Source organism: Haematobia irritans, chromosome 5, assembly GCF_050003625.1.
Source record: "Haematobia irritans isolate KBUSLIRL chromosome 5, ASM5000362v1, whole genome shotgun sequence".
In the NCBI taxonomy this organism is placed as follows: Eukaryota; Metazoa; Arthropoda; class Insecta; order Diptera; family Muscidae; genus Haematobia; species Haematobia irritans.
This window is the reverse complement of record NC_134401.1, coordinates 102,006,016-102,018,751: the sequence shown is the minus strand read 5'-3', so window position 1 is coordinate 102,018,751 and position 12,736 is coordinate 102,006,016. Positions and strand designations below refer to the sequence as shown.

The 12,736-nt window shown below is 22.7% G+C and overlaps 1 protein-coding gene and 1 long non-coding RNA gene across 3 annotated transcripts in view; one reads left to right on the top strand and one right to left on the bottom strand.

Moving 5' to 3' along the window:
• Positions 1-12,736, bottom strand: part of Usp15-31 (Ubiquitin specific protease 15/31) — a 111,060-nt gene that overhangs the window by 37,977 nt on the left and 60,347 nt on the right. The window lies entirely within an intron of this gene.
• LOC142237675 (uncharacterized) lies at positions 5,164-6,252 on the top strand. Its single transcript, XR_012722544.1, has 2 exons — positions 5,164-5,250; positions 5,826-6,252. It is a non-coding gene; the product is annotated as an uncharacterized LOC142237675 (long non-coding RNA).

Sequence of the window (12,736 nt, the reverse complement as noted above, 5' to 3'; positions counted from 1 at the left end):
TCCTTATCTCGCTTTTTTTCTATTATTCACCTATAAAAATATGAATTTCAACCTAAGTTATCATACCAGCCCCCTCCTTTGGTAGCATTGATTGAGATTTACAATTCCTCAATGCACGTGTCCAAATCGATAAGCCAATTGTTGGCATTTGTCCCCCGAGCAATTGAAACCCTATAGTCATAATTATAACAGCCACTTGTAACCATAATGTCTGCTAACTACGGAAGGGTGTTTGAAATATGTAAACATATATTCACATACCCTTTGTGGGATTCCCTAGTCATAAATACGGCGACCAGCCTTAGATGTAATAGTAATAATGATGATCACAAAAACAATGATGTTTGTTCAACAAATGCCATTGAACCTGACTTTTTGTGTAACTATTTACACCACACCACCCAGTATACAATGTTGCTTAAATAGATTAGATGACCTTTATGTGTCAATATATGAATATGAAATTGTCAATATAGGTTAATATGCATGACAAGGAACAAGAAAAGGGTAATCCATTTAAGTAAAGTGTTAAAGAAAATATTTGCCAAGTGAACTTAGGTTTAAAATTTTGACAAAATTTTCCATCGAAATAAAATTTCGACAAAATTTTCTATAGAAAAAAAAAATTGAAACATTTTCTTTAAAATAAAATTTTGACAAAATTTTCGATAGAAATAATTTTTTTGACAAAATTTTCTATAGACATAAAAATTTTGACAAATTTTGCTATAGCTAAAAATTTTGACAACATTTTCTAAAGAAATAAAATTTTGACAACATTTTCTATAGAAATAAATTTACGACAAAATTTTCTATAGAAATAAACTAGTGAGAAAAAATTTTATTTGTATAGAAAAATAAAATTTTCTGTAGAAATAAAATTTTGACAAAATTTTCTATAGAAATAAAAATTTTGACAAAATTTTTTATAGAAATAAAATGTTGACAAAATTTTCTATAGAAATAAAATTTTGACAAAATTTTCTATAGAAATAAAATTTTTACAAAATTTTCTATAGAAAAAAAATTTTGACAAAATTATCTATAGAAATAAAATTTTGACAAAATTAAAAAAAAAGTTTTGACAAAATTGACAAAATAGTTTAAGAAACAAAATATTGATAAAATTTTCTATAGAAATACAATTTTGACAAAATTTTCTATAGAAATAAACTTATGACAAAATTTTCTATAGAAATTATCTTGTGAGAAAAAATTTTATTTGTATAGAAAAATAAAATTTTCTGTAGAAACACAATTTTGACAAAATCGTCTATAGAAATAAAGTTTTGACAAAATGTTCTATAGAAATAAAATGTTAACGAAGTTATAGAATTAAATTTTTGACAAATTTTGTTATGGAAATAAAATGTTAAGAAAATCTTCTATAGAAATAAAATTTTGACACAAGTTTCTATAGAAATAAAATTTTGAAAAATTTTTTATAGAAATACAAATGTTGACAACATTTTCTATAGAAATAAAATGTTAACGAAATTATAGAATTAAATTTTTGACAAATTTTGTTATGGAAATAAAATTTTAAGAAAATCTTTTATAGAAATAAAATTTTGACAAAATGTTGTATAGAAATAAAATTTTGACAAAATATTCTATAGAAATAAAATTTTGACAAAATTTTCTATAGAAATAAAATTTCGACAAAATTTTCTATAGAAATAAAATTTCGACAAAATTTTCTATAGAAATAAAATTTTGACAAAATTTTCTATAGAAATAAAATTTTGACAAAATTTGTTATAGAAATAAAATTTTGACAAAATTTGTTATAGAAATAAAATTTTGACAAAATTTTCTATGGAAATAAATGTTATAGAAATAAAATGTTGTCAAAATTTGTTATAGAAATAACATTTTGACAAAATTTTCTATAGAAATAAAAGTTTGTCAAAATTTGTTATAGAAAAAAGATTTTGACAAAATTTTCTATAGAAATAAAATTTTGACAAAATTTTCTATAGAAATAAAATTTTGACAAAACTTAAATTTAAGAGTAAACTGTGTCTTCAATGCAACCATGGTGTATTTCCTAATCACATTATAGTAGGACAAACATTTTTGGAAGTGCGTATAATTTCTTGCAGTGTAATACATTAATTTAAAAACAAAATACTAGAACAATAAATAATAAAATTTTGACAAAATGTTCTATGGAAATAACATTTTTCTATAGAAATAAAATTTTGACAAAATTTTTTGTAGAAATAAAATTTGTACAAAATTTTCAATAGAAAAACAATTTTGACAAAATTTTCTATAGAAATAAAATGTTGACAAAATTTTCTTTAGAAATAAATTTTTGAGAAAATTTTCTATAGAAATAAAATTTTGTCAAAATTTTCTATAAAAAATTTTTTTTTGACAAAAATTTTCTATATAAATAAAATTTTGACAACATTTTCTATAGAAATAACATTTTGAGAATATTTTCTATAGAAATATAATTTTGAGAAAATTTTCTATAGAAATAAAATTTTGACAAAATTTTCTATGGAAATAGAATTTTGACAAAATTTTCTATAGAAATAAAATTTTGACAAAATCTTCTAAAGAAATAAACATCGACAAAATTGTTTATAGAAATAAAATTTTGACGAAATTTGTCATAGAACTAACATGTTGATAAAATTTGTTGTAGAAATTAAATTTTTACAAAATTTTGTATAGAAATAAAATGTTGACAAAATTTTGTATAGAAATAAAATTTTGACAAAATTTTCTATAGACATAAAATTTTGACAAAATTTTGTACAGAAATAAAATTTTGTTGTTGTTTTTGATTGCAGCTTAAAACCATACATTGACTAAACTACAAGTGTAGCTTAACCATAAGAGGAAAAGAATGTTTGTCAAATTTATTTGGGCAAAGCCCTATAGACTGCAAGATGGTTGGATGGACGCACGTTTCGGAATTCCTCATCAGCATCCTCTATTTGCAGCAAAACTATCAACCACTTATCAGAATAAATTCAGGCAGTTCATTAAACCCAACAATGAACCACACTTGAACCCTCCGAAAAAAGGTTTTGTATGATAGCCGGCTTATGCCGAAATAAATTCAAAACAAACATATCTCTTTTCCTATGCCACCATCAAATCATCGATTTGAGTGAAGTTGACTGGGTTTTATATTGAGCGTGCTTCCTCTTCTTTCTTTCATTCGTTTTGTTTTGTTATTGTTGGTTTTTGTTCTTTAATCATTGTTGTTGTTTTTTTTTTGTCAGCTTGAAACCATACATTGACTAAATTACAAGTGTAGCTTAAAATTTTGACAAAATTTTCTATGGAAATAGAATTTTGACAAAATTTTCTATAGAAAAAAAAAAAATTGACAAAATTTTCTATAGAAATAAAATTTTGACAAAATTTTCTAAAGAAATAAACATTTGACAAAATTGTTAATAGAAATGAAATTTTGACAAAATTTTCTATAGAAATAAAATTTTGGCGAAATTTGCCATAGAAATAAAATGTTGATAAAATTTGTTGTAGAAATTAAATTTTGACAAAATTTTCTATAGAAATTAAATTTTGACAAAAATTTCTATGGACATTAAATTTTTACAAAATTTTCTACAGAAATAAAATTTTGACAAAATTTTCTTTAGAAAAAAATTGTTGACAAAATTTTCTATAGAAATAAAATTTTGACAAAATTTTCTATGGAAATAGAATTTTAACAAAATTTTCTATAGAAAAAAAATTGACAAAATTATCTAAAGAAATAAACATTTGACAAATTTTGACAAAATTTTCTATGGACATTAAATTTTGACAAAATCTTCTACAGAAATAAAATTTTGACAAAATTTTCTTTAGAAAAAAATTGTTGACAAAATTTTCTATAGAAATAAAATTTTCTATAGAAATAAAATTTTGACAAAATTTTCTATGGAAATAGAATTTTAACAAAATTTTCTATAGAAAAAAAAAATTGACAAAATTATCTAAAGAAATAAACATTTGACAAAATTGTTTATAGAAATAAATTTGTTGAAAAAATTTTCTATAGACATAAAATGTTGATCAAATTTGTTGACAAAATTTTCTATAGAAATAAAATTATGACATTTTCTTTAGAAAAAAATTGTTGACAAAATTTTCTATAAAAATATTTTTCTTTTTTTTGACAAAATTTTCTAAAAATTAAAATTTTGACAACATTTTCTATAGAAATAAAATTTTGACAACATTTTCTATAGAAATTAAAGTTTGAGAAAATTTTCTATAGAACTAAAATTTTCTATAGAAATAAAATTTTGACAAAATTTTCTATAGAAATAGAATTTTGACAAAATTTTCTATAGAAAAAAAATTGACAAAATATTCAATAGAAATAAAATTTGACAAAATTTTCTAAAGAAATAAACATTTGTTTATAGAAATAAAATTTTGACAAAATTTTCTATAGAAATAAAATTTTGACAAAATTTGTCATAGAAATAAAATGTTGATAAAATTTGTTGTAGAAATTAAATTTTGATAAAATTTTCTATAGAAATAACATTTTGACAAAATTTTCTACAGAAATAAAATTTTGACATAATTTTCTATAGAAATAAAATTTTGACAAAATTTGTCATAGAAATAAAATGTTGATAAAATTTGTTGTAGAAATTAAATTTTGACAAAATTTTCTATAGAAATAACATTTTGACAAAAGTTTCTACAGAAATAAGATTTTGACGAAATTTGTCATAGAAATAAAATGTTGATAAAATTTGTTGTAGAAAAAATAACTTTTGACAAAATTTTCTATAGAAATAAAATTTTGACAAAATTTTCTATAGAAATAAAATTATGAAAAAATTTTCTATAGAAATAAAATTTGAGAAAATTTTCTATAGAAATGATAATCTTGACAAAGCATAAATTTAGAAGTAAACTGTGTCTTCAATTTAACCATGATGTATTTCTTTGGAAGTGCGTATAATTTCTTGCAGTGTAATAAATTAATTTAAAAACAAAATACTATAACAACAACGACGACACAACTATTCAATTAATGGAATGCATACCAAACATTTTTCAAATTCTACTCTACTAATTTAAAATTCAAATTAAACGAGAAAATTTATTCACTTTTTTATCTTTCTGCTATTATATCAGGGATGTGTCCGGCAGTCAGGCAGCAGTAGCTAACGCAAGTACTTGCCAGTTTTGTCCAATTGAAATCAAGAATTTATTTTGCAATGTGAATCATTTTATTAGCATCATCATCTCATCATGGTGAGTGATAGCTTTAGGAATTCACATAGTTTACAGCAAATGGGTTATTACATACAAATAGATTTTAATGAAACTAATAGAATTTTGGGACTGTTACTAAAACTAATCACTTTGAAGAAAATTGAACTAGACACAAGTGTGTTAAGGAAATTTGTCATAAAAATGAGACAATGTCATAAATACAATTATTTTTTGTCGGATCAAAAGAGAAATCCAATTTGACTTTGTTCTCTTAAAATTCTTTACAATTACTACTATTTTTTTGCGGTTGAGGAACGGATTTTTCCTGTTGATGATGGATATTATATCCCCATCGTTAATATTAAATTACAAAAAAGAAGAGCTCTTCCTCCATAACCCATATACATTTTGATTTATTTGTTTTGTGGAGAAAGTTTAAGTTACACAAGAAATACGCCATTTATTGTACTGACTGACGGACTACAACAAATAAATTATAGAAAAATCAAAACCATATAAGCTCTCCTCATCATCTTGGACAAGTAGTTAAACAATGATCTACATATCCCAGATTATTTTCTTTATTTATTGTTGTTATTTTATTTTGTCCATAGTTAAATTGGACAACACGGGATAAGATGTTCATTAAGAATATAGTTGAGACTTACTACGTAAATCAATGGACGACCAGACATTGTTGAGTTCTCGAGTTACTCTACTAATAGACCTCAACAAATAAAGCTGGCGGAGTAGAAAAGCACCAACGTCATCATCATCATCATCCGTGGGCATTAAGAGCAATAAATACTTGGAAAGATTGGATGAATATATATTTTGTGTTTATCTACAACGAATACTTTAATACACTTGGGTAAAATTTCATAAAGGTTAAGCTGGGATCAACAGACACCCATTGAGATATCTTCACCTCCATTGCGCGAGCAAACCATAGACTCATTGGGGTTTTTTGTTATTCTCAATAAATCATTGACCACAATTTAATGATTAATTTGATGGTCTGTCTGATGCTACTATACTCAATGTTTTTTTTGTTTTTATGCTATTATTTTTTTAGGGAGGTGGGAAGTAGTTAAGATTAATATTGTTGTTGCGTTAAAGGTATGTATATTAGAAAAGTATCTATTTTTATATTTTTAATGAGTTCTGTAAACGGATTGTTTAATTGGTAAATAAACTGCTTGACTTTGATTTTTGTAATCTAATATAGAAATTAATTAAATGATGGGATTTCTTTCAAAAATTGTGTATGTGAATGGATTTAAAAATAGATTTTTGGATAACAAAAAGAAGGGGGATTAAGGCCAATTCGACTTTATTTTAATTCATTCACATTAAAATTAAACCAATTATGAGAAATTGTCTATCACATCTATAATTTTAGATAAAAAATGTGACAAAATCAAAATTTTATTTCTATAGAATATTTTGTAAAAATTTTATTTCTATAGAAAATTTTGTAAAAATTTTATTTATTTATCAGTAGAAATGTAGCATTTCGGATGAGTTTCAGAAAAGCTAAAATTTGGAAACAGTTTACACTAGAGGTGTACCCGTGAGTAATATTTTGCTCACGCACACTCACGACAGAGAAATCTTATTCACGCACACTAACGCACGATATTTTTTGGTAGGACTCACGAATAATTTTATGAGTGATTCACCTATAGAACCTGACTGAAAACATGAGTATGGTTAAAATCGAGTGCGTTGTAAAACTCTTACCACCTAGGATGTCACTAAAATTATAAATGAATTCAACTCGTAAGCATTTTATATTCGTAAGCGGGATTACTTTCGTGAGCGTGTTTTTCCGAAATCCGTTACTCACGCACACTCACGAAGATATTATTTTCGTGACTCACGCTCACGCACGACATTTGGTTGGTTAATCATGCTCACTCACACTCACGCCGTTGCCGTCAGCGAGACTCACGACTTTTCGTGAGTCACGACAATTTCGTGTCACGTGCACACCTCTAGTTTACACACAGAGAAGGAATATGTTATGACAAAATCAAAATTCTATTTCTATAGAAAATTTTGTCAAAATTTTATTTCTATAGAAAATTTTGTCAAAATTTTATTTCTATAGAAAATTTTGTCAAAATTTTATTTTTATAGAATATGTTCTTAAAATTTTATTTATATAGAATATTTTGTAAAAATTTTATTTCTATAGAAAATTTTGTAAAAATTGTATTTCTATAAAAAAGTTTGTCAAAATTTTATTTCTATAGAAAATTTTGTCCAAATTTTATTTCTATAGAAAATTTTGTCAACATTTTGTCAAAATTTTATTTGTATAGACGATTTTTTCAAAATTTTATTTCTATAACAAAATTTTGTCAAAATTTTATTTCTATAGAATATTTTGTCAATATTTTATTTCTATAGAAAATTTTGTCAAAATTTTATTTCTATAGAAAAATTTTGTCAAAATTTTATTTCTATAGAATATTTTGTCAAAATTTTATTTCTATAGAATATTTTGTCAAAATTTTATTTCTATAGAATATTTAGCCAACATTTTATTTCTATTGAAAATTTTGTCAAAATTTTATTTCTATAGAAAATTTTGTCAAAATTTTATTTCTATAAAAGATTGAACATTTGAGAGGGATAGTTTGTAAAATATACCAAAACATCAAGAATTCTACCAAGCAGTAAAAATTCTATCATTTTTGGTAGAATTCTACCAACTATGGCAACCGTGCCTCCGATCCGGTTAAAATTTGGTACGCGATGGTTGCATAAACCTTTAAAAATCATACAAAAATGGGTTCATAATTATTGGAGGAGATCCCCTTGGAGGAGCCAATTTGATCCAATCCGGTTGCAATTTGGTACACGATGTCAGTATATCCCCTCTAACAACCATGCACAAATTGATCCACATCAGTCCGTAATTATACATAGTCCCCATATAAACCGATATCCAGATTCGACCTCTGAAGCCTCGTGGAGAAGTAAATATCATCTGATTACGATTGCCACAGATGTTAGAATTCTACCAAAAATGATAGATTGTTTGGTATAATTCTTAGTGTTTTGATAGATTTTTACAAAAAATTCTCCTCCTACTAAGAGATTGCCTCCTCAACCACCATACAAAACTTAGTACATATCTATTCATAATTATTTATACACTTCTCTAAGGAACTAACGAGGAGTAAATACCCACACACAAAAAAATATTTTTCTGATTCAATCACGAAATTAATTGATCCAATTAATTTTTTAATTGAAATGTCTTCAATCACAGAAATGATAGTATCAATTAAAAAATTAATGACAGTCAATTAAAAAATTAATTGATCCAATTAAAAAATTAATTGATACTATTAATTTCTGTGATTGATTTTTATTTCAATTAAAAAATTTGTTGATTCAATTAAATTTTTAATTGAATATTTTTCAAAACTCAATTAAGATTTTAATTGGAAAAATTTTCGTGAAATTTTTTTCTGTGCATATAATTTAATGTGACTTCTTTTCTAACATGGACTCCATATGGACTTACTTGCAATTTAGAAGACATTGTCAAGAATAAAACACTACCTTGCCATCGGCAACTGTAAACAGAACCTCAGTCTTTAGTAGCTATTTGTACGCAATCCATGGGCTTGGTTGTAATACATGTAAGCCACACTGTACAATAAAGTAATTAGCATTTTCAATAAAAACTTTCTTGCAATTATAAATATGTCTCATCATTTCCATTAACTATACACTTTGTACAATTTTGTCATACATACAACGAGAGGAACTAATACAGAAATGTATAAAATTTATTCTGTGGAAATTTATTGTTGTTTTTTCTTGGGTTTGTTAAAGCAAATATACATAAATAAAAACAAATGTGCAAAAAAAAACATATGAAATATATAAAATAAAATGTTGCAATGTTTATGTCAAAATATTACCACAACTGTTCAATTTACATTGAATATTTTGATTTAAAAAAAAAAACTGTGTTAAGTGTGAAGGCACTGATATTTTAAGGCCTTTCGGGTAAACATTTTAAATAGAAAATACCACATAATGTTTTATTATTTTAATTAAATTTAAAAATATTTCAAACATTCGAGACGATAAATTAAGTTAAATTAAATTAAATTAAATTAAATTAAATTAAATTAAATTAAATTAAATTAAATTAAATTAAATTAAATTAAATTAAATTAAATTAAATTAAATTAAATTAAATTAAATTAAATTAAATTAAATTAAATTAAATTAAATTAAATTAAATTAAATTAAATTAAATTAAATTAAATTAAATTAAATTAAATTAAATTAAATTAAATTAAATTAAATTAAATTAAATTAAATTAAATTAAATTAAATTAAATTAAATTAAATTAAATTAAATTAAATTAATTAAATTAAGTCAAATTAAAAAACAATTATATTAATTTTAATTAAATTGTACTAATTAAATTAAATTCTATAATAAATTAATTTATTTGTCTTATTTTCTTCCCATTTCCACACAAAGGCCCTTAACATCACATTTTTTTACCCATTTTTTGTCTATGCGAACATTTCTGCTTGTCCGGAATTGGTGACTACCCTTTTGAAATTTTTATGTCACTTTTTTTTTGGAATTAATTATTTATACTTTTATGCATTTATGGACGCAACTAAATATGTATGTAAATACAAGTAATACGTTATACATATGTATGTATAACCCAGAAATACCTAGATGTGTAAATGTTATTCACTATGCAATTGACATTTGACTTTAATATTCAACAGTGTACGGTTTTTTTTTTTTTTTTTTTGTTTTGTGATCTACTGACATAGTCAGCGATGCAATTTGCAATTATTTGTAATTGAAATAAAAAACCTGAGCCACCGGGAATGAAATGGTAATTATTTGTTGGCTATGCTTTATGATGAAATATTTTTATGTGTGCATTTTCATGGAAATTTGTTTGCTTGCAAATACAATATAAATTCAATACACTAAAAAATGTGTATAAAAAAACATATTTTTGTCCAATAAGAAACACTGAAATGAAACCCACTTTTATCAGATACACCTAGACCTCGCTTTGCGTCGTTTCGTTTTGCGTTGTTTCGAAGTTGCGTCGCTGCTGAATTAGTAGTAGTTTTCAATTTGAGTCGTTAGATTTTCGAAGTTGCCTTGTTTTTGTTGTTGTCTCCAATTTTTGCATGGTTTGCCATGCGACCTCATTCCTTGACTTTGAGCTAAATATAGAATCGGGCAACATTCATGATGAGAAACGAGAAAAAAATAATCAACCAAAATTTGGAAAAAAAAATTATACCAAAAAACTACGAAACAAATCTTCTATAGAAAATTTTATAAAAATTTTATATCTATAGAAAACGGTTTCAAAATGTTATGTCTATAGAAACTTTTGCCAAAATTTTATTTCCATAGAAAATTTTGCCAAAATGTTATTTCAAAAAATTTTGACAAAATTCAATTTATATAGAAAAAAAAATGTTGCCAAAATTTTATTTCTATATTTTGCCAAAATTTTATTTTTATAGAAAATTTTGTTAAAATTTTATTTCTATCTAAAATTTTGTAAAAATTTTATTTCTATCTAAAATTTTGTAAAAATTTTATTTCTGTAGAAAATTTTGCTAAAATTTTATTTGTCTAGAAAAATTTTGCTAAAACTTTATTTCTAGAAACATTTTACCAAAATTTTATTTCTACAGAAAATTTTACAAAATTGAATTGATATAGAAAATTCTGTCAAAATTGTATTTCTATAGAAAATTCCGTCGAAATTTTATATCTATAGAAAATTTTTGGAGAGGAATATTTAGCAAATCTACCAAAACATTCCGAATTTTATCAATCTACCAATGCTCTTTTTTGAGTGTTATTAACAAACTAAAACTCCCACCATCCAATAATATGTAAATAAACTTAATTAACATTTAGTTTTAACACTCAAAAAAGAAGCTCACCACTTGCGGCATCACAGTGGTTTGTATAGTCTAACAGCCTTTTTCTGTATGTCGAACGAGCTCAATCGATCGACTGAAATCGAAACAAACAGCTGAATTTATAACCAGAAATCAGCTGTTTCTATGCATTCCAGCCGATCGATAGAGCTCGATCGACATACAGAGACAGGCTGTAAGTTAGCCTAAATAACGTACTGCCACTACTCCTAACCTAACTTAAGCATATCCCTAGAAGTATATTTTTGGCTTTATATTAAAAGTAATGACTAATATTCCATAGATGATTTAAGCTATAATAAGGAACATGAATTATCTCCTAAGGAAACCACAAACTCGAAAATTAAATTAAAAAAAAAAAACATTCCCTTATCTAAAAACCGGCAAAAAATTACAGCACAATAGTAATCGTAAACATACATATGATAAAAAAAATAAAAAACAACTTAAAGTTATATGTAACACTTTTCGCATTGATTAGATCACTATTTTCACGTGTTGAAAATGTTAGCGCGTGCATTACTTCATCAATATTATTTTGCAAATTCAACACACATTTCTGTCATTTAACTGGATTGACTGCTGTCATTAATTAAAGTCAATGGGTGGCCATTGAAATTGTTAACAGAGAACGTTGTATGAATAATTGCTGTTTTAATTTTGACAATGGAAATAATATATACATATAATCATATTTAATGCTAAAGAATACCTTAATTCTACATTATATTATATATATATATATATATATATATATATATATATATATATATATATATATATATATATATATATATATATATATATATATATTATATATATATATATATATATATATATATATATATATATATATATATATATATATATATATAATATATATATATATATATATATATATATATATATATATATATATATATATATATATATATATATATATATATATATATATATATATATATATATATATATATATATATATATATATATATATATATATATATATATATATATATATATATATATACATATATATATATATGTATATATATATATATATATATATATATATATATTTATATTTATATATATATATATATATATATATATATATATATATATATATATATATATATATATATATATATATATATATATATATATATATATATATATATATACATATATATATATATATATATATATATATATATATATATGTATATATATATATATATATATATATATATATATATATATATATATATATATAATATATATATATATATATATATATATATATATATATATATATATATATATATATATATATATATATATATATATATATATATATATATATATATATATATATATATATATATATATATATATATATACATATATATATATATATATATATATATATATATATATATATATATATATATATTATATATATATATATATATATATATATATATATTAATATATATATATATATATATATATATATATATATATATATATATATATATATATATATATA